Genomic DNA, 23,893 nt, shown 5'->3' on the forward strand with positions numbered 1-23,893 from the left:
AACACCATTGTCTGTTCTTGCTTTTACTTGCACACATGACAGCCTTTTCCAGTGACAGAGAGAATGCATCATTCTAGACTAAAGTAAATAAACCAGTGTTGCCATAAAAGTCTGTAAAAAAAGACTCCGAGCCAAGTTTTGTAGGAGATAAGATAAAGGGCAGACACTTTAATGAGCAACCCCGCTCATCCAGGAACACATCGACGCGTGTGCGTGCAAGCTCTAAGTTCTATAGCTTTTGTAATATAACCTATCCAATCACTACTGTCCACATGTCCAGTTCCACCTCTGTCCCCTCCCAGTTCCCACCCCTGTTGAATTGGGGCTGGGATCGTTGGGACCCTCTGTCTTCATCCACCTCCTCTTCTTCAGCACACAAAGGTCTCTTGGACGCTCTCCAGGGCTTCGGGTCACACTGCTCCATGTTTATGTTCTCTTCTGATATGCTTTAATCAGGTACCTTGAGAGAGAGACTAAATAGCTGGCAGATCTCAGCTGCCTGTTCTGGAGCAGGGTTAGAGATAGAAGGATTTTATGCTACAAGCTGCTAAATATTAATTCACTAAAATCTACAGCATTACATCTACTGTGTTCTTAAAATCTACAAAATATGATAATTGAAAAATTAAAAAAAACCCTTTCGGCATCACCAGCATCTCATCATGAGCATAAATCAACCTCTTTCTCCATATTTACCTGAAATCTACTTATTTCTTGAAAGAAGACATGTTCTCTGGCAAATAACATTTCCTGTGGCTGTCCAAATGCATAGAACATAGCACACTCTCATCACTCTTCCAATTTACAGTAAATCACTCTGAATTGCTCTTGTCAAGAGAACAGTGAGCAAGATAGCCTGATATACACCAATACTGGAGGCTTGCTTTATTTGACATTAAAAACAAGCAAATTAGATATCTTCTTGTGAGTCAGTAATGAACTTTATTTGCCATTAAAAAGAAAAGTTTAGTTTAAAAATACAGCTATGTCTTTTACCAAACCGAAGATTACAAAAAGGTGTATTTGTATAACAGCTTATTTAGACAGTATTTCAGGAGTATTAATATTTAAAACCTTTAACAATCAGATTTAAGTTCTAAAAGTAAAAAATGCTGAAAGTAATTGCTGACTGCTTTCAAAAAATTTGTCACTAGTACCACATCAGCTGTATTGTGGCACCAAACCATACAGTAGGGACAATTATTTGGTTGGAGTAGTTGCTCTGTATAAGGAGTACTTGAAACACTGAGGACAAAACTCAGTCTATCAAGTGGAGTCTAGATTGCTCACTATGAACAAACTCTATTTACAAATCATCTTTTAATTGATCACAAGGTGTCAACAGAAAAAATAAAAGACATGAAGATTGGATTCTGAGGTGAGTAGTATTGCCATTAACTAGCATAGCTGATATACTAATTGCTATGCCAATTATCTAGCAATTAGTATGATCTCATGACTAGTATTTTCTCTGTCCTGTGAAGTCTAAGCAGATTAGATCTTGTGCATAAATCCTTTTTCAAATACACTACAAGGTTGTGCTGCTCAAGAACAGTATAAGGCCATGTTAAAAAACTCTTCTTTAGATCCACAAAAAGAAACACTACATGTGAGTATGGCATTTTGCTGGCAACTACTCCAACCTCTGTGCCAAAGAAGGGTCATCCCAGAGCACGGTGCACAGGATTGCATCCAGATGGTTCTTCAATATCCCCAGTGAAGGAGACTCCACAACCGCCCTGAGCAACTTGTTCCAGTGCTTGGTCACCTGCTTAGTAAAGAAGTTCTTCCTTATGTCAAGGTAGAACTTTCTGTGCATCAGTTTCTGCCTGTTTCTTCTTGTCCTATTGCAGGGCACCACTGAGAAGAACCTGGCTCCATTCTCTTGGCACCCTCCCTTCAGATACTTCTGGACATTGATGAGGTCCCCTGTCACTTGTCTCTTCTCAAGGCTGAACAGGCCTATCTACCTCAGGCCTTTTTTGTAAGATTCTCCAGACCCTTGAGCAACTTTGTAGCTCTCTGCTGGACACGTTCCAGGAGCTCCATGTCTCTGTCCTAGTGAGGAGTCCAGAACTGGACACAGGACTCAAGATGGGGCTGCACCAGGGCTGAGTCAAGAGGGCCAGGATCACCTCAACCTGCTAGCAATGCTCTTCCTAATGCCCCCCAGGATACCACTGGCCTTGTTGCCCACAAGGACACACTGCTGGCTCATAGACAGCTTGTTGTCCACCAGGCCCCCCAGCTCCTTCTCCACAGAGCTACTTTACAGCAGGTCAGTCCCCAGCCATGCTGGTGCCTGTGGTTGTTCCTTCCTAGGTGCTGAACCCTGCATTTGCCTTTGTTGAATTTCAGAAGGTTCTTCTCTGGCTGTTTCTCCAAATTAAGTTGTCAGGTATGCTACTTAACACTAAAACTGATGCATTTTTCTGCACAGTTCAGTGGCCAGGTGGCCCTACTGCAGCTAAGCTTTATCTGCTTCTAAGGAAGCCCTTTCTGCTTTAGTTGTTTCTGCAGCTAAAGTTTGGAGTTACTCTCCCACTTTGTCAGTATATAAACTTATCTGTAAGTGGTTTCTGAAATAATGGAAATCAATGTGTTAAATATACCATATGTCCAAAGACTGTACAGCAATTGGCTGTGGAGACATCCTGAAGCTCTAGAAGACATAAGGAAAAAATTATGCCTTCGCTGACTGCACATTTTAAAGCAGTACAAAGGAACTTGAAGACATCACAAAGGATAAAAGTAAACCCCACATGCTGTGTTTTATCATAGCTGGACACATACAACATTTGCAGTCTTGGATTCCCAAAGATATCTATCACATGAAGTTCCCTTTTTGGAAGAAAATATAGAGATAAAAATGAAATCCTGATCTTAAGATAAAATTTTATATGGATTCAGTGCCTATTGCTACCAGCTCATAACTTCAAGAATTAGTTATTTATATATCTGCTGAATATTAATGTTTTTCTCTGTCTTTATTATTGCATCAAGAGTGTTGTGATCTAATTTAACGTCTGTTTTCCTAAAATAGTAATTTCTTTTATCCAGTCTATTACTTCAGCTGCAGTGATTCTTATCATCCAGTGAAGAAAAATACCACCCCCCACAGAAACACCAATGGTTGTCTTAATTTGGCCTCATGCTTTGACACCAGTGTGACCTGGTCAAATCTTAATACAGTCATTGAAATATTGGATAAAGATACTGAAAACTCTTCCTTTCAGGAAACCTTTCTCAACTGACACGAGAAAATTACTTGTTGCCCCTGAGACTGTGGCTTTCATTATGCTCACTGGAGACATCAGCTGATTGTGAACCCTTCCAGCTAGTACCCAAAGGGAAGCTGAATGGAATCATTACAAACTCCTATTCTGATCTCCAAATGTAATGTAAACAAAGAATGTAAGTAAACATATGCATAATTTAATACTTAGCTGTAGGCCTATGACTTAATAATATGAAGTGACTTGCCACTAGCAAACTGAAAGAAAAGGTTTAGGAACACAAGAAATGCTACAGGGCAGAACTAAATATAAGAAAATGAGGGTCAAGAGAAGATTTTATAATCTGATAGGCTGAAAAACTTCTGACACATAATTGGAGGAGAACGGCTGCAGGGAATGGCCTATGATGCTATAACTCCTTCAGCTCCATATGTGTCAAAAGGAAATTCCTGAAGAATGTGAGTTGCTCAGGGCCAAAGTAAGTTTCACTCATTATCTGGAGATGTCTTGACCATGCAGTATGTATCGTTCTTTTTCTAAGCAAGAAGGTGTAGAAAACTGACCAAGTCCACTTTTCCAAGCCAGCTGCCAGTTGTCAGCCTCTGGGGCCACCTGAGGGTATCTGAGATTCAGCTGCTGCCCTTAGGCTCTGCTGGCAGCCTTCACCCTTCTGCTAGCTCTGCCCCTGCGTATCACCAGCTGTGTCCATCACACACATAAGAAGCTACAGGAATACATTGAAATATTTTGCTGCACTTTTTTCAGACAATAACAAAAAAAGGAATATGATAGAAAGCTCACATCTGCAGGTGTATGACATTCAGCACCCTATGTAATTTGATTCAAAACCCACAAGAAACATTATGCAGAGATGGTGACAGAGCCTGACAGAAAGATTTGTGCAAATCTCTCTGTCTCTTGTAGGCCAGTAAGCACTATCTCAGTAAAAAAGTAGCGTCTGAGGAGGCACAGATTAAAACAGAATGTAAAGTAACTTAGCAAAGAAATGTGACAAAGTCAGCTTCCCCTTTCTGAACTGCCCTTCCGTTACTGAATCAGGGAACCAAGATCTCAGAACTGGACTGAAAAAATCATTATAAGTAATTTAATTTCAAAATTAAGGTGATTGTATTTGGAATTCTTTGTCTCAGCTTTCTTCAGCATATTCATCACATTTTCCACCATAAGAACTGAGCTATGAACCAGTCAAGTTATTTACTCTTACCAGCTGAGCTTCTTACTTTTGGCAGGGAAGAGATTAGATGTAGTAGAGATGGAATTTCTATTTCAAAACATTTTAGAAGTGTTGAGATATTAGGGTGATGGGCAACATATAAAAACCACTGTGCCAGCTTTAATGAGGGAAATATATATATGTTTTCTGTCAAATTAAGGTGTTGCCTCTTTGAACTCAAAGTCGCATTTTCGATCTACTGTTTGTGAAAATCCTTTCAATAGCACTTGTAGGACTCTGTTTGGGGAGGCTTATGGAGTGTGTGCTGGATCTCTGGTACACCCTGTGCCTGTCCCAGATAATCATTATATCATGTCATCACCAGGGTATTGATGGAGAAACCCTGAATTACCTTAATTAAAGAGCAAAATTCAGCATTGCTTTCACAGGATTCAGCAGTAACTTTTGTCCCAATATGATATGTCCCTAGTAAATTATGCACTTGAATACAAGGAAAATTTAACATTTTATGTCAGTCTTCAGGACACAGGCCAAAGAATTTATAAACAAAATATTATATCGTGTGGAAGTGAGTGATCTGAAAAACCAATTTCCTGAAATGGTGTTCAGATCATGTACTAATCACTGTTTTCACAAAAGCAACAATATGATACTTTTTAAAAAAAAACCTGTGCATTGCAGCTTCCAGAAAACAACATACTACTCAACACACAATTCCTTAATATGCACATTGCATGACATAAATGACTTAACTGTTTCTAGCTTTTACAACTAACAGGTGAAATAGTAGAAAGACACCTTTCCTCAAGTTAGCAATGAATTAGAGGTTTTATTCTTGTGAGTTAGACGCCTATGATGTATTCATAATCCACAGAGAGGCAACACACACAAAACAAACACATTTGTTTATAATGTTGTAACATGCATATTACATGTATATATAGCTATAAGTCATATAGCATTTAATTTATAAATGTTGCAAATTTGGAGAGATTTTCTAAAGTTATACTGAAATTCTAAGAAGAACATCAGTTAAGAGGAACTGTTTGAATTCTAACCATCATTCACCATCTGCGGTGACAATATCAAGTTTTTTAATATTTGAAATAAAGGCAATTACGATATCCACAGTAAACATGCTCTAGGCATATGTCCTAGTTCAGCAGGAGGGACCAGCTAACCCTGTGTGGGGGTGATCCAAGCTGTGTATTCTACCCCCTCTATTCATTCCCCAAGGTCAATGGGCCATTAGCAGCAGCTGCCCAGGGAGCCATTATCACCTTCACACCCAGCCTGAGGGGGGCGGAGCTGCTAATGGGCCATCAACAGTTCAACACCCCCTGGCTCCCAGAGTTAATCACCCATTGTGTGAGTCCCCGACCAGGGGGAGGGACTGGGTGCTTCCTGAGGGTACATAAGTGGTGGGTAAGAAGACCTCAGGAACTTCTCGTCGGATCCAGAGGAGCAGCAGGACCTTGACAGGAGGAGACCACCACTCTTGACCAGACCACAGCCCTCGCCTGCACCAACAGGTTTTTCATTTCCTTTTGCTCTGGACTTGGGGGAACCACAGGGGTCTCAGCACAAGGGCAAACCAACCCCCTTGGGTTTGTGCCCCAGGACACTGGGTTATACTGCTGGGGTTTTGTGAGTTGAAAGCAGTTTCCCTTGTGTGTCAGTGTTATTATTGTAATATTATTATTAAATTTTAGCTCTGACTTATAATCTCTCTCATGGTGGGTTCATTTCCCCTGCTGGTTCACCTTTAAAACCAGCACAGCATAGTATTAAGGCTAACTGAAGTTAGTCAACCCTTGCTAATAAATTATTAATTGTTTATGAATGTGATGGGTTTGACTGGTTAATCAATGGCAATGATTTATCAAATTCTTTGTTTTATATTAGAGAACAGTGTCACTGGAATTATCCCTTGTGTTTCTTTGATACTAAGTTTCTGTTTGATGAGGAAGACAAAAGACATGGGTCTCTGAGAGCTAATTTGCAATTCACAGCCTCTTCTCTGGTGTTCATGGTTGAGAAGACACTGTCAATCATGCGTAAATATAGAATGCTGATAACTTGGAAAATGAAAATTTTTGCAGGGAAAAAGTGACCATAATGACTCTCTGAAACCTGTGTGTTAACAATGAAAGAATTCTGTGTGTTGTTTACTCTCTAGGTCAAGTATATAATTGCCACCCATACCATACAATAATGGCTGCAGGGATGTCTGAAAGTATCACCAAAGAAGCCTGTTTATTTTTCATGGGAGTCATGGGACTTCTGGTAGTGTTCCTGAGACTATCTGGGTGCATGAAAAGCATGACCGGGAGACCTGCATGACTATGGTTATATTGCAAGACTTCAAACTTTCCAGTCTTACCAAAAGGAAGAAAACTGGAAAGTGGATCTAATATGGTAAATCTTGATGTACAGGCTTTTTTCAGTCTGTAATATTCTATCCTCAATTTGTGGCAATTTGCCTTTTTGATAGAGGACATGGTTACATCACTTCTCAAGGACAGTTGATATTTACCACTGGACTTCACTGCTTGCATAGGGTGGAGTTCAGCTTTTTAGGCAGTAGATAAAACTCTGTGCCCCCTTTTGAATCAGTGAGCAGTCCCAGTGATATAATTTTATCTTGGGGAAGTTTTTTGTTACTCCTACAAGATCCATTTTAGGCATTGGGTCAAGAAAGTAGGTTATGCAAGCATATTTTGCAGGGAATTTTGCTTTGAGGTATCTCTGTAACACTAAAACAAGCTCTGTAACAAACAAACTGATGTATTTTACTGGCATGCAGTAGATGCAGCTGCATATAAGAAGAGGTTTGTAAGCTTTTTTATGATCTGAATACATGTGAAAATTGTCCTGGAGATGTTCATATTTTTCCTAGGCACTTTACTAAAGAGACATGTTTAGTCAGAGTTCATAAAAGAACATGCTGCTTGTGGGAATGTCATGAGTGAGGAGCTGTTAGCTAAGCAGACTCGTTTTCTCCGAGTAGTGGTTGGTTGCTGCCAGTTTGTGCTGGAACAAAGAAGTGACTTAGCTCACTGTGTGGCAGTGACTGTTTGATTTTCAAGGCTAGCACTAGGACATGACATAACAGGCAAATATGGGGTTCAATATGTTCAGGTTTGTGAGCATGATTAATAGCAACTTTTGAAAAACCTCCAGTGGGGAAGCAGACTATTTTTGCATGTATATTATTTGTGGGAATGTTAAATCTTTGAGGAAATGAATCTTGGTAAGTCCTTGAGCTTTTGCTGTTCAGAAAATGCAAGTAAAATTCAATAAATATTTTAGGAAAATATACCTCAATGTAAAAGAAGGCATCAACATTTTGATTTGAAGATGGCAGAATAATCAAGGAGTTTAATAAACTAAATTGCCCAAAAATCTAGGAAACAAAAAAAGCTAAAAAATGGAAAAAGGCACAAAAGGTAATATTTTATTTGAGATAAATAAAATACACAATTAAGCAAAGCAATGCTGGTAATGTAATTTATTGAGGGCCATAGTGTGGGTCACTCATGGTTTGATTTGCCCATACTAATCATAAATTCACTGGCATTGCCTCTGTGTCTCTTGTTATTATACCATAATACCTGCTAAATTTATTTCCCATCCTTCTCTATTTAAAAGTTAATTCTCTATCTATAGAGACCATGTTTATATCACATAGACACACACAAAATTAATAGCACTTGAAAATATGCATATAAGTATATATATTTCTAGCAAATATAATTAAGTACAGCTTAAGACCTACAAATCCTAAAATAACTCAAGCTGTTTTACAATATTGCTTTAAACTATTGCAACTATACATTGAAAAACATGTTATCTAATCATGAGGTAACGGATGTACTCTAAAAACTAATATTGGGAGACCAAATTACCTTCATCTGAAATGCTTTAGTTAAGTGTTAACTTGAATAAAATCTGCATAAAGCTACAGGCAATACTGTGTTCTAGGGACACATTAATAGCTACAGAGCCTGTACTACCTGTTGAAAATAGGCAATAGCCATCACGGGAATTCTGGAACTTGTAATTTATTACCAAATGTTTATAATTAAATGTATAATTGTTTATTATTAAATAAGAATTATTTATTATTAAATGTTTGTAATGCAGTGTAATACAGAGACTCAAACTACAGACAGATGTTGCCTTTCCAGCTGTCTCTAGATGTTTACCTTTCAAGGGGACAGAAGACTCACAAATGCTGTGTGACTATAATGCCAGTATTGAACTGGTTTTTTATTGCTGTAAGAGTGAAGTTATAAACAAATAGATAAAAATAATATGTACTTTCCACTAACACAGTGTTACTCTACTGCAGGTATTGTAAGAAAAAAAGAGATTGAAGTTGCAAAATCAGGTTTAGCTTATGCAAATTTTCTACATATTTATTCCAGAAAGAATTATAATCACTTAGTTGTGTCCAAATTAAGCCTGATACAATAAAGCACAACTTTGGAAAACTCACATTTATAGCTTTGAATGTGTGCTTACATCTGAGGTGAGTTTGTTCTGTTGTACCTGCATTAGCACATGACAGCTGTCAAATGCTGAGAACTTGGCATTTTACCATTAGTTCTTCATGGGATCACCCACATATGCCATAACAGAGAACCATCCACAAAATAAGGGCTTGTCATAATAACTCAAAATTTATGTGTTTGCCTGTTCTTTATTGCCATCACATATATTTATTTTTTCATCTGTTCTCTTTCCATGAACAAAGACACTGATAATCTCTTTATTGCCTCCTTTCCTTTATCTTTCCTTTACAATGGATTTTTTTAATATAAAATAAACACCACAGATTCCTATGGGTTAATTCTTTCATTAATGGAAGTGACTTAAACAAATTATTTTACAAAAGAACATTTCAAGACTTTCCATCTGCAGACAAAATTCAAAACTGAAATTTATTAAGTCCCCCATAACATTTAACAGATTTCTTTCTCTGTTTGAGTTCACATTTCTTTGATAAGCACCCCCATATTTCTCTAGCACAAAAAAAAGATCTGTATCCTCTAGCACTGGGCAACACTCTGGACTTTTGGAGCCCTGGTCTTTTCTCTCCTACGCAAAGAACTAAGAAGACACTGGAAAAGGTATAAAGAGCTTTTCCTTATGTGTTTCCTCTGATGACTTTCTGTTTGTTTCAACAGGATAGGAATTTGAGTAAAGAATGGAGCTGATGTTTTCCAAGCAGTACTGGAACAGAATTACAAGATTCCTTATCCTGCAACCCTCTGACTGTACACCACTGTCAGTAGAGACTCATTGCAAATGCTGAAGTTAATGATGGGTTGGATTCATACACAACCTTGGAAGCTCATGACACTTCCTACCCCTCTGTTTTTCCACTACTTACTATACTTCATGAGATACATACTTCAATGTATGAGGGAATTAAGGAAACTGACATCTCTGTTATATTTATGCTCCTGAATTTTCTGTGTTGAGTCATGTGACATTGTTTGGATTTTTTATCTTTCTCTCATACACTCCTTTAACTGCTGTACCCATAACAACATGTCTCAGTGGGAGTCAGATGGGCTGCCTCATACCCCTTCACAGCACAAGGAGTGGTCTGCATTGTGAGGCCAGGAGAGCACTTCTGCCTACCCAGACTTCTGCAGCTGCATCTGTGCCCAACATCTGTGCCAATTGCCAACATCATCTTTCTGTAGAAAGCACATGGTGAAGGCTGATGTCTGGGCAGGTATTTGTGGATGGTTCTGCATTTGATAATTGTTATCTATGATGGGTAGCTGTGAGCAGACTGAATTTGATCACTTGGACAGAGCCCTTTTCAGTATTAAATTCTATCTGGCAAGTATTTTACCTTGGGTTTTCTTTTCCACCCAGGGCCCATAATCAAGTACAACTGATACATAATATGATGTTTGCCTTTTGGGTTCAGTGTACAGCCATGATGACAGATTTTGAATTACACTTCTGTATAAAAATCAATTCCTGTGGATCTGACTGCAGGAAAAGTGGCAGAGACTATAAATACTAAGGAAAAGGGAGCTACCTTTTCTCAGTTCTGTCATGTACCTATATAAATCCAAATCACTAGTGTTGGAAGGGAGCTGAAACTCCCAAATAAACTGAGAAGCAGGGAAAGTCCAAGAAGAAACTTTTTGTTACGCATTTGTATCTTTCTAAACAAAAGGTAAAAGCCAACAGCAATTTAGTGCAATTTCATTCACAAGTAGTTATTCTCAAAAGTTTAACCATAAATACCGTGGTGCTTAAGAGCACTGTTTTCAGTGGAAAAGCATCACTCAATATTTTGTCTCTTCTTGTAAATGTACTTGTTAGTTTGCATGTGAAATCTCTGTTAGTTATAAGTGAGGGAGAATATGATGATATTATTTCTCCTAGTTTTCCTTTCCCAATTTCACTCCATATATGAACTACACTTCTTGCTTAGTACATAGTTTTGGTCAACCAAAGAGGTGTTGCAGCTGAGTTTTAGTAAGAGACCTCTGAACTGGCATGTTAGGCAGCTGTGCTTTCAGAGATACCACTGAGAATGCAAAAGGCATTGGAAGAGGGAAACTAAAACTAAAATAAAGATGTACTATTACGGCCTAAATGGGTTCCTCACTGGAGATGAGTGACCTGTTTCTGTTTCACTTAACTAGTTTATTGTAAAAATGAAGGCAGTAGTTACAGAGCAATTTACCATAGCTCTTTAAAATTTTCAGACTGCCCATGCAGTCATTGTTAAGCATTCCCAGGATTAATAAATCAGCCATGGGGATGTTCTTGGCATTTTGTAGCCTGACCTTTTGACTGCAATAGTTGTGTAAGAATAAAGAAAAATTGTAATGACATAGCAGATTGGCATGTTTTGCTTAAGAGTTGCTTCCATTTTTCTTTATTTTTAATTCCAGTTAAAGATTAAATGTGGAACTGACTTCTCAGGGGATATTCCTAGCAGTCAACCTAGCAGCCTTTGGCTTTTTGGTTACTATAGAGTGTGGAGCTTTCCACCGATGATTTGCTGAATACAGAGAAACAGAACAACATTTGTGGATACCTGACCACTAATTCATTCAAATATCTTACACCATTACTATTCATGGTAACCATGAGTCCCTGATCTATGAGGCATTACAATTTCTCATTTCCAAGCCCCCAGCTTTACATTACAAAGATAATTTTTTATTTCATGTTCATACACAACAAATCCTAAAGTCCCTGTAGGGTGGTAGAACTCAAAAAGTGCCACTATTTCCCTTAGTTCATGTGTTGATTATAGCCACCAGAAAACTTAACACTGCTTCTTCAATAAAGTATATTTACCTTGGCCATAACTCTACTCTGTTTGTTGAAAGCAATCAGTGTTTCCAACAATCTTTTGCCTTTCTTTTGTTGTGAGACTGAAATTAACTGACTGAAAGCAGAACTCTACAAGTTCCTAAAAAAGAAAAATGCCAAAGTAATAACTACTCATTTGTCCAAGGTTTTGCATTCCTTTTTTTTCTATAAGAGTAAACCTGCTTCCTTTTGTAGGTAAAATTACTTTTCCCAGCTTTTTACTCTTAGACTTACAGAGCAGATTGAGACCTAAGAGGAAGACCAAGCATCCTATCTTTTTCCCCAGTTTGCAGAGATGTTAGACTCTGAACTGTGGAGTCTTCCTTAACAATAGTGATGCTGACCCTGTAAGAACACAGCTTAGGCAGCAGACTGAGCTTACAAGGCTGGCAGTGTAAGAAAAAACCCCACAAAACCACAAGCAAGCAAAGAAACAAACATCTGAAACAGAAACCAAAGGAAAAACTGAATGGCAGTGAGTTTTAAGACACTTGTCTCCTCAAATGTAGCAGCAAGCTCTTCAGTGACTGAACAAAATTACAGCATATCGAAAGCGAAGACAGTAACTTCCTACATTTTCTTGGCAAAGGAGGAGAGACTATACATCCCACAACTTCTGTTCACCCAGCAATACACAGAAGCAATACACTCAGTCAAAAGACTAATAGAGGTTGTCCCAGTGGATTTCTGCTGTCAAAGCTCAGATCTAGAAAACAGAGTTACATTTCCAAAACAAGTGTTCAACATCAGATCTTTAAATTCATTCTAGTACAGAGATGGCCTGGCATTCAGTGAGAGTGAGATTGCCAACATTTCACTGAATTCTGCATTCAAACACTGTCCTTATTTCCTTATTTTAGAGAAATGTGCCATTTTTCTTTGTTAATCCCTCTTTCTTATTTCTCATCACTTCAGAGCTCTTTTTTCTCCAGACTGTCAGGAACCAAACCCTCTGACTTTTCCCTGTTGTGATGCTCTGCCAACATTCCAGTACTTTGTTATTCAAATTTTGTGTGCCTCTGTGATCCATTTCCACTTGGTTTCAAGAAGGAAAGGGCAGTTGTGACCAGGCTCTGAAGATAAGTAGCTCGGGGAACACAGGATAAAGAAGTGTGCATGATGTTGTGGAGCAACCCTGCATTCTCCTGCCAGTTTTTTCATTAAATACCTGTCAACTATGTAAAACTCTCCAGGACACCAGCAACAGAGGTGGCACACCAGAGTTTTGGTTCTTCCTTTAGAATCCCCAATCCAGCTTTTCTTTCGAAAGTAATGGCCATACATTCCCCAAACCATTTTTAGATACCAATGCTTTTATAAAAAGCATTCAAACAAAAGGAGTTCAGTGGGAAGCAAGAATACACTTGCTAAATATTTGTGTAATTAGTGTGAAATCAGGACACATATTTGCTGACAAAATGATTTAACTTTCAGTAAAAGATATTGTCTCAACCAACAGGGCATACCTGCAGCAAAATCCATTTATATTAACCAAAATAACATAGCTAATGCCCAGTCACAAATTTCGTACTTATTCAGACAAGCCTTTGTGTACCAAACTTGCATCCCTGGCACTAATGTTAATATATTGAAGTGAATTAAAGATAGGTTGTTAGTTGGAAATGAGAAGATTACTGTGTAAGGAAAAAAAAAGAGCAGCACAGGCCTTCTTCAGGCCCAAAGCTGCTTATTTTGGATTGTAGACAAGAGAAGGCTAAATTAGTGAAAGAAAAAAGTAGCCTAAATATGAGAACAGGGTTTATTTTGCTTTAAATATGTCATCAAACATCATAAACACCAGAAAGTTGCCCAAAAAGCAATCTGTGGAGTTATCCATTGCCACTGCAGTCTATGGCTCATTTGTAACTCTTTAAAAAGATTGCACGAGGTCACAAATTCTATCTGTCACTTAACTCTGTTTTCATGTTTAAGTTCAAGTGTGATTCATCCAATTTGTGATTCTGCATGAAAGGATAAAATAACAGTGTATAAATGTCATAACTGGGTTATAAGCCAACCAACCACAGTATGATCTAGGCAATGCAGAGGCTATTGGCTAAGCTAAGATTTGGGTTAATTTGGTGCTCACTTAAGTTTTCATACAACTTGCAAAACTGTGATCCAAAAGGCTTGAGGTAAATGCTGATAAACTGGAGTTATTCCTCAAAAGCCTGAGTAGAACTAAGTTTGTAGTTGAAAAGCTTTCAAACTGTTAAAATCTGACACTGAGTACTGTTACGTCTCTTAGCAGTTCTGACACAGCACCTGTGTTTATGTGAGTAGAACAGAAAGGTTCCTGTGTGATGCTGTGACAGATGATAGCAGGTATCTCACAGCTACTTTTTGATGTGTGGCTCTCAGAAGTCAGTGCATAAATGTTAACACGAGGTCTGGCTGAGCTGAAGTAGGACTGGGAACTCACCATCTTTTGCCTTGGATGATGAAACTTCCTGACTAAAAGATCCATTTAACGATTTTTGTAGGTCTATTAAAATTTGATCCCAGGGAGACATTTTCTATGGAAAGTTGTTTCTGCATGAGAAAAAATTGGAAGGGTCAAATATTACGGAATAACTTGATAAATTATGGTTAAATATTAATGTTTTCAAGTTTAGGAGCTTAAGATCAAATTACATAAAATTACTATATAAAAATCAGGAAAATTTAAGCTTTCATGCAGGATTGTAAAAGAAATATTCTAAAAGACAGTATTAGCACTGGAGAAACTATTTGTATATGTCACTGGTTCCTGTTCTATATTGCTACAATAATATTTTTCTCCTTTTCTTGCTATCCTGTTTGTTTGTCCTCAATCATTCCCTTTTCACTTTTTCCCTTCTCAATATCTAATTTTTTATTTAACTTAATTCATTTCTTTTCCTAAAAGCACTTCTCCATTAAATTTCAAATTGAAACCATTCCCTGAAATGCCATTAGAAAACAATTGCATCAAACTGGCTTAATAAGCAAATACATCATAAACAAGCAGCCATATACATAATTTTAATCCCTCAAAATCTGTACTGTCTACTGTGTGAAATCCTGGAATCTTATTAAAGTGCCAGTCCTGGAATAGCTCTGAGTCCTGTTCACCTATGAACATCTTTTTCTTGCAGATATCCACATACATAAAGAAGGTTAAATGGGTATGGAGATACACTTCATATCCTGTGTAAGTCAGAATAGAACTATCCTTTTGGCTGGATATGAGGTGAAATTCAGGTTCCTCCTCCCCAGGGGGTACCCACGACAGTCCACTTGGGTGCAGGAAGAAAGTATATTTCTACCAATAACTAATTAAATAAAACAAAATTTAAAAATCTTGTTGATGTCATACTTTTAAAAATTTATATTTTGTGTATATTTTATTGGTGTATCTGACACTAGTATAGTATTACATGTATGTAATTTGTAAATAAGCATACATGTATTGGAGTGCATACTCAAAACTTTTTATTTATGAGTGCATGATGAAAAAAGGTTTAGAGACCTCTGCTCTAGACCATCTAGTTTACCTTGAGCACTATGTAGCTATTATATCTTGTAATGAATAAAATACATGTATAATACTCTACTTAGGCCTGTATCTGTGGCCTGAAAGATAAATCCTATTAGCTGTGATAAAAACAAGTATCTTCTTTGCCTTATAAAAAGAAATTGAGTCAACTTTCAACTGTGCCTGGTTTTGCAGTACTTGCTCAACCTTTGCAATTAAGACACAGAGGAAGCTGAGGGCACGATGTTTTGGCTCCGGCTGTCTCAAAAGAATGTCATGTCACAAAACACATGGGGCCTATTTAATTTGCTTTAGTATTCAGCCTGTAAAATAAATGGCTGAACCTGTGATCTGGGCTTACAAACAGAAGAAAGCACTGAATATACAAGGACAGACTGCCATTCTTTCTCTGTGTAAGCTGGAAGAGTTAGGGATGTGTTACTTGGCAACCTCAACCGATCTGGGCATTGAAAATTATTTTTTTCCAACTCAGTATATGTTATTCTTGGAGGTTATTTTTCTTTTTTTTCAATACATGTTTGTTTGGGGTTTTTTTTCTTCTTCTGAAGGTGGTATATTCAGCACACACTAGCAGAATGCCATTTGCAGGCGACTGCAGCATGCAAAGAGGAAAAGGCTAATAACTGACAGTAAAGTTTTGAATGTCATTAGAAGTTTTGTCCACGTGAGTATTGTATCAGCTCACTCATGAAACTAGGGGCATTGTTATATGCTTGTTTTAGTTTGTTTTCTCTTATTCTCAGACTGTGGACTGTGTAGATAAAGGACTGTATTTTTCTTCTCTGTCTGTCCACTGTCAATAATTACTAAACAACTCTCACTAAAAATAATCACAGCTATTGCAAGAGCAGTACTTAGGGATGTCAAATGTAGAAGGTCTAATTCTACACTGCTAAACCACGGGAAACTGTTTGGAAGCAACCACACTGAGGACCGATGCAGAGGTGTGAGTAAAGTAAGTATTTGGTGAGGGTGAGCAGAGACCTTGGGGTAAGGAATACACCATTTCCAGCAGAATTTAAATTATGATTTTGTATTAGCAGTAAGTTCAAAATACAGTGGCAGTCTCTTCTCCACGGGTATAGAAGAGACCAAACCTTTCAGTTCCCCTCCGTTTACGTAGTCCCCATCAGTGCTAAGAGCTTCACCACTTCTTTCCAAGAGAGAGACACATTAGGCTGCCCAGATCAGCCTCCGCCTCCGGAGAGCTGCCAGGCTCTAGTTCTGCAGTAGCATAAATAACCATTGCCATCTGGTGACAGAGTCCTGGTACTGCACAGCGACACTGCCTGGGGAGAGCTGACATTAAAGCAAGTGACTTTTTCACAAATGAAGTGTCTATGACTGAACATCTGATTTTAGTTTTTTTCTGAAACCATTGTATGATGATTTGCTCATGATGAGAGTTCTATTTTCCTGAACTAAGCAGGATTTAAGCAACGTGAAAGATTACTTTAATGCTTGCTACATTAAAAACCTTAACTCCACAATAAAAACATGTCTCTGTTCTGAGGTAATGGGCTGGCAAGTCTTTTTGGTCTCTGCAGTGAATGCTGAGAAGCCCACAGGCAGCACTGAAGAATCTTGAATACCACTTTCACCACAAAATTTCTGTTTAGTGCTATGAACTCTAGAAGCCTTGTCCCATCATTACTTCAGATCCTAGCTTGAACATTTTACTAATTTTTGTAAGTTGTTTCCAGGGACAGAAGAACTGGAAGAAGGCCTCATCTGGGGTACTGTGTCCAGTTCTGGACTCCTCTGTACAAGAGAGACATCTTGCTCCTGGAGAGAGTACATCAGAGAGCAACAAACATGATTAGGGGCTCAACCATCTCTTCTACAAGGAAAAGCTGAGAAAGCTGGGCCTGTTCAGTCTCAAGAAAATGCAGCAGAGGAGATCTCATCAATGTGTATAAGTATCTAAAGGGAGGGTGTCAAGAGGATGAACCAGGCTCTTCTCAGTAGTGCCAAGCAATAGGACTAGAGGCAATGGGCAGAAACTGATGCCCAGGAATTCCACCTGAACATGAGGAAGAACTTCTTTACTGTGTGGGTGACTGAGCACTGGGCAGATTGCCCAGAGATGTTGTGGAGTCTTCTTCACTGGGGATATTCAAGAACTGCCTGGACACAATCCTGTGCAATGTGCTCTGGGATGACCCTTCTTGAGCAGGTAAGTTGGCCCGGATGATCCACTGTGGTCCCTTCCAGCCTTACCTATTCTGTGATTCTGTGATCTCCTCAGAGTCACACTAAAAAAGTGCTTCACCAGCCATTGGTATCCTTGCCAATTTCTCTGTGTGTTCATGCTGCTTTCCTCAGAAACCCCTGCCTAATAATAGCATCAGGCTCCTAGGGTGGCAAGACCATATCTTGCAATGCACTAGTGTTTGGGTTATGGTTATTAGGAAATACCTGGACAGTGAACACTAAAGCAATAGACAGGGATGTACTTTCTACCAGTTCGAGTCCAGTTACGTGTGAAGAGAGTAGGAGTGTGGAGGGAGTAGGAGTGTAATGGGTGCAGGCCAGGTTCACACACTCTTCTAAGCAGCACTTTTTAACTGCTACTGCAGGAGGTGGACCCTGAGTTAGATAAGCCCCTCAGTTCTGAAACCAACTGGGAACCAGTACTCCTGGATACTGGAGGCTGAGCAAATGGAATATTTTTCCCAGTAATCAAAAGCCTGATTCTGGCATTGCTATCTAAACTGGTTCCTCTCTGTCTTGACACATACTGTGTTTTGGGTACCAGCCTTGTGTTGAGTGATGAAGGTGAGGCTGGGCTTTAGTCTACACAACCCTTTCACTCCTGTGTGAGTCATGAAATTAAATTATCAAGCAGTCTTAGAAATTATTTTTTTTCATATGTACTCATGCTCGGGTGAATTTATTTTTACAACAGATTGTTTGCTCAGAAAAGAAACAGATGATGTCAAAAAAAAGTTACTCACCATGCATCTCAAACAAGACTGATGACTGCTTTTTCTGTGTTGCACTGTGGCCTACAAGACTCATTTGTGGACTGCATACCTCACTGGACACCACATGGCACTAAATGGCCATGCATGTGCAATACTGTCATTATCAAAGGAAATGTTTTTGCTACTACTGCCATCAGTAAGGACAGTCTACTTGCAGCAATGATGGGAAAATTTAAGACAAAATCTGACTTTAGAACTGGATTTTATAGTTATATTAATAACTAGTTAATGGAAGGGAATTTTGAGTGACTATTATTAATCATATCACAATCAAATGGACTTATAGCTATATAAAACACAGGTTTCTTTCTATTCACCTCGCCTTCCTGTTTTTAAAATCATACCATCTTGTAGTGTTGTCTTGGCTGTGTGTTGAACTCTCTTTTCAGTTCTCCACAGTTGACTCAGTATGCACTCTGCTTCTCCACTTTCTTCTTTACTGTCTGCAATTGTATCACCACCAAAATATCAAATCAGTATAGGAAAAGAAAATACACAGAAATGCAATTGTTGTATATTTGAGTGAAATGCTTCATTTTCCTATTTTCTTTCTCAAGTAATCAAGTCACATTTTCAGGCTGGCACAAATTTCCTCTGTGGCCCAGGATGAAGTTTTTACTTTGATTTTCTGTACTTTCCTGCCTACATCATAAAGCAATTATAATGGTTTGCTAATGCTTATTCAGAAACCAGAAACCATGGCAAACTATACAAACTGGATAAAATTAATTTTTAAAATGTGACAGTTATCAGTAATTTTAAATACGTTTATTGCCTGTACCTCTGTCATGCAACAGAATACCTATGCTAAAGATCAACAGTGAATGACCATATAAACAGTCACTCCGACTAATTTATTGGTCTTATTTTTCAGAGACTTACACAAATGGCGTATTTTGTGGATATTATGTTGCATTTCTTCCTCATAATCTATACTATGTATCTCACCACCAAGAGAGTTCAGATCAGACCTTCTTCACACTGTCAGTAAACCTGGAAAATCCAACCACTCTTTCTTCTGTAATTTTATGGAAGAAAATGCTTTTAATTGTACTGATAAACACTTGAGATTATCTAGAAATTCTGATTTGGATCATGTACAGTCAAAATTACTATATCTGAAAAATGCTGACTTGTACCTTCACAGCAGAACCTCTGTGGCACTGTCCATGTAACTCATCCTGAAGAACAGGATCTGAAAAGCCTGTACAGATTGTACTTGGAAATACAGAAATATAAATCGGTATTTGAGCCAGCAAATAAATCTCAAGGACATTAATGGAAGGCCTGTCCTGGCAATCTAACCCACCATCAGGGTTTGAGATTGAAGTTTGACTGTTTGTACCAAGTATTCTTCCCACGTCAAACTTGAATTTTGCAGGTTGTCAGTTTAGTTTAAATGCAAAAGGAATCTTTCCCTTCCACCCTACACCCACCCAATTTGGTTGTCTCATGTAATCATGGCATCACATCACTCAGTATTGGCAGAAGCCAATTATTTCTGCAAAGTGAATTCTTAAAAGTTATAGCTGCTCTTTGATTACCTTCTTAACTTAATATTGAGTGCACTGAAATCTCTATATGTTTTTAACAGTGATTTGGGGTTTTGTTTCTGTTTGTTGGTTTATTTTTTTAATTTTTTGTCATAGACCTGGGGTGATTACTTTAAAAACTTATAGTTTATGCACTTTACAAATGAGAAGTGGTAGCAAATACAGTATTAAGGTAGAATATTCTTTGCTCTGCTTGCCTGGTAGAATCTTGTGGATAAATAAAAAATGGAAAGATTTTTTTAAAAATGGTTTGATACTCATATTTGTATTTCAGAGGCATGACTTCTTTTCCAGGACCTACTGGCTACACATTAAGTGCTTTGTTACCCTTCAGAAAGCTGCAAGGGTACTCTCACAAGAGCTGGTCTCACATTGAAATGCTGCCAGTATTTCCCCTCCTGCAAGAAAACACCATCCCTTCACGTTAATAAAAATCAACCTTATAGTTAAATTCTATTTATTATTTAGTCAGAGTCATATAGTGCTTAATATCAAATGAAGCCCATGTTACATGGATAAATCATTTTTTTAGCCAATTTGTACTGATAATTACAAAAATTTAAATATCAATTTATGCCATCTGGTATCTTTCATCTGTGTCCAGAGATGTGAACTGTTTCACCATCATATCATAAATAAATATTGGGTTCTATTCCCTATGTGTAGATACTGTCAGAGAAATTCACAGAGATGAAGTTAAGCACTTTCTGAAGTAAAGAAGACTATTGATTGTCCATCTAGAAATCAGCCTGATAATTTTCTGTCCGCAGTTCCTCCTCATACAGCTACTACAGCAGGCAGGATCAGGCTCAGCCATCTGCTTCACACTGCTCCAGCCCCAGTCATCATGGCTTTGCAAGGCAGAGAGGATCTGGACAGATGGAGTGACATGACCTTGAAAATGACCTCAGTGCGACTTGCTGGATCTTACCCTCTGTCCACTCAGACAGCACAGAACTTCAGCAGTTGTGAGACTTTTGCACAAAGAAAATTCTTCTTCAGAAAAAGTGTTATCTAAAGCTGCCTTTCCCACCACATAGGCCATTTTACTTCAGGGGGAAAAAAAAAGAACTCTGTGAAGAAGTTTCACTCCCATTGTCTTTTTGGCTGTCATTTGAACCTACAGGGGGCAACATTAATAATAAAACACCTGGTGATTTCTCATCAGCATTTTTCTTAGTTTCAAAGTGATTACACATTTGGGATTTTGTGAGCTGGCAGAAAAGTTTGTTCCAAAGTAGCTACATGGGTTTGGAAGCTTACAGTTCTAAAACTGCTGTGAACTGTGTTGTCTGGTTGACGTCATCAGTGCGCAAACAAGCCTGTGATTTCTTCTATACAGAACTGAGCTGTTTCAGCAATGTTTAGTCAACCAGTACTGACCTTCTCAAATCCACACATTCGTTTTAAATAAATGTTTAACTATTGTTCTCTAAGGGGACATGTAGAACCTACTTTTAATCTTACACTGATTTTATAGTTACTAGGCAGCGTGGTTGCTGTAGGCTACGTAACGTGTCTACCCTCAACCATAAGATATTAGTTACTTAATGGCAAGTCAACTTTCTACATTATAGTGGAATCCCAGAAATTACCAGTGTATGCATATATTCTAAGGAGAGGGGTGTGGAAGTGGGTTTATTTATAGCACATTGAGTTGCCTCTAGTACAGAAGATTAAGAACATGCTATATATGCTAAAAATAATTATTCTGCTTCCTCAGTAGAAAATTCCCATCTGGATGGACTTGTAAAAAACCAGCTTCCTTTTGAATTATTTCTATTTCTGTTCAGTTTTCTTGTTTCTGCCTGGCTTCCATGGTAAGAATAGAGGAGTAAAAACCCTTGCCCCACTGATCTCACAAACTCAAAAAGTTCTGACCTGAGGCTTCATCTCAGAACTCGAGAAGAGTATGCATAGCCCTGTGAGTAAAATGAAAGAGGGTATCCTCAGGCATGGGTATCAAAACCTTAGGTTACGTCCATTTTGAACCAATCTTAACTATTTGATACTGAAGTACAGCAATTCCTGCAGATTACTGATGTATTTGTTAGACTTTTTACATTTAAGGTAAATTGTTCCTAATCAGAAATTCTGGGGTTTTTTACCATGACCCATATATTCCCAGGCTGTTCTGTTTACTTGCTTCTACCCAGTTTAAGGGCACTCATCCAAAATTTAGTGGCATCTCTGCTATTAGTTGTTCTCAGCTATTAAGACCAAAGTAGCTAGTATAGATGGTTGTAAGGGATTGTTTACCTTTAAAGAAAGAGCTAACATCGATGTTTTGTAAATTTTCCAAAATCCACCTGTCACTCCAAGAACAATTTTATCATGCTGGGCAGGTAACCCCTTGCCAAAGATTGAAATATCCCATTCAGAAGAGCATTACAACTACTTGTATCTAATATCTTTAGGACTCTCTGTGATTCTGGGCATGGCCAAATTAGGCCAAAGTTGTGTATGAGTTCAGGAGAAGACATTTATGCATACCTTTGAAACATGTAATGTGTAGATATGTCATGTGCTTTGCATGAAGACAGAATGTATCTATATGGAAAGAGGTGCTCCTTTTAAGATTTTTGCCATGTGTTTGACACTGCCTGGAATGATTTCAGACAGCAGTTTCAGTGCAGAATTAAGACAGTGTTTGTTCAACTCCTGGATGTATTCTACTGAGAAGTAGTAGAGGTTTTTAATTGTTGTCCTTAGATAATGTAAATATAAAGTAATGGCTAGTACAACAAATCTGCACTGTATAGAGTAAATCACCTGTGTTCAGATTTGCATTTGTCAAATTATTGTGTGAAAGGATGTATCTAGGGTCAGATGTTGGGAGAACTTTGTTTCCCTCACTAGTGCTTGGCTTTTTCTGATCAAACATTAGCAGCAAAACATATTACTTGATTTTGCTTCAAAACCAGGAAGGCTGGAATCAAAAGAGATTCAGAAGGGCCTAGAATCACTTGCAGCAGTATTTGTATGAGGTGCATTAATTTCTAGCTTATAGAGTGGGACTTGACCTACATCTTTCTATTGAACAAGTTTAGAGAGCTTATTATAAAAATCTTTTTGGGTCCAGCTGCCAATGGCTGTTTCCTGGTAGCTTTTTTATTGTGTTGGATATGTTGGGGCAGATGGGGTTAGCATAATCTCTGTACACAGAATAAGTTAATGCTTGATGGAATCAGTTACTAAATGTGTGTTTTTCCTGTACTGATGGGTCAGGATAAGAACATTCCTGTGTAGCAGAAGACCTAACCTCACTCTCTAGGTTGTGTGCAGTTCACCATAACCCACATGCTGCACTTGGTTTTGCAATCCAGTGGTGAAATGAAGCAGACTTCTGAATTTCTGTGCACACTTTCAAGAGCGTTAGCATTGACCTGTGAGCAGTGCAAACACTAAGAGCTACCAGAACCTGTGTCTCGATTGACTTTTTTTGCCATTCATGTAACACATGCCCAAAGCATCCTTCTTCTGCCTCTCCCCCAACAATGGATGAGAATAAGACAAGACGTGGTTAAAAAAAAAAAGAAAAAAGAAAAGAAAAAAAAAGAAAGAAAAGAAAAGAAAAAAAGAAAAGAAAAGAAAAGAAAAGAAAAGAAAAGAAAAGAAAAGAAAAGAAAAGAAAAGATAAAAAAGAAAAAAGAAAAAAGAAAAGAGAAAAGAAAAAAAGGAAAGGAAAGAAAAGAAAAGAAAAGAAAAGAAAAGAAAAGAAAAGAAAAGAAAAGAAAAGAAAAGAAAAGAAAAGAAAAGAAGAGAAAAGAAAAGAAAAGAAAAGAAAAGAAAAAAAGAAAAGAAAAGAAAAGAAAAGAAAAGAAAAAAGAAAAGAAAAGAAAAGTTTTGCTTGCGGGCTTTGTGTTTTCCTCACCGCAGGTATTTTAGGGTGCCGGGCCGATGGTGAGGCGCTATCCTTATTCTGAGCCCCGTCCGCGCCCTCCTCCAGCCCGTCGGAGTGAGGGGTGGTGGTGCGGGGCCCTGTCCCCGCCCATGTTCCCTCCCATGTCCCCGCCCATGTCCCTGCCCCGCTGGGGCAAGTGGCG

The 23,893-nt window shown here is 38.3% G+C and overlaps 1 long non-coding RNA gene across 1 annotated transcript; it reads right to left on the reverse strand.

The window, feature by feature from the left end:
• Positions 1 to 332: 332 nt before the first annotated feature.
• On the reverse strand, positions 333 to 23,892 carry LOC139684688 (uncharacterized). The gene is made up of 3 exons (XR_011699956.1): positions 23,722 to 23,892; positions 18,639 to 18,737; positions 333 to 460 (listed from the first exon to the last, which is right to left on the reverse strand). It is a non-coding gene; the product is annotated as an uncharacterized lncRNA (long non-coding RNA).
• Between the last annotated feature and the right edge of the window lies 1 nt (position 23,893).

Source organism: Pithys albifrons, chromosome Z (genome assembly GCF_047495875.1).
Source record: "Pithys albifrons albifrons isolate INPA30051 chromosome Z, PitAlb_v1, whole genome shotgun sequence".
NCBI lineage: Eukaryota > Metazoa > Chordata > Aves > Passeriformes > Thamnophilidae > Pithys > Pithys albifrons.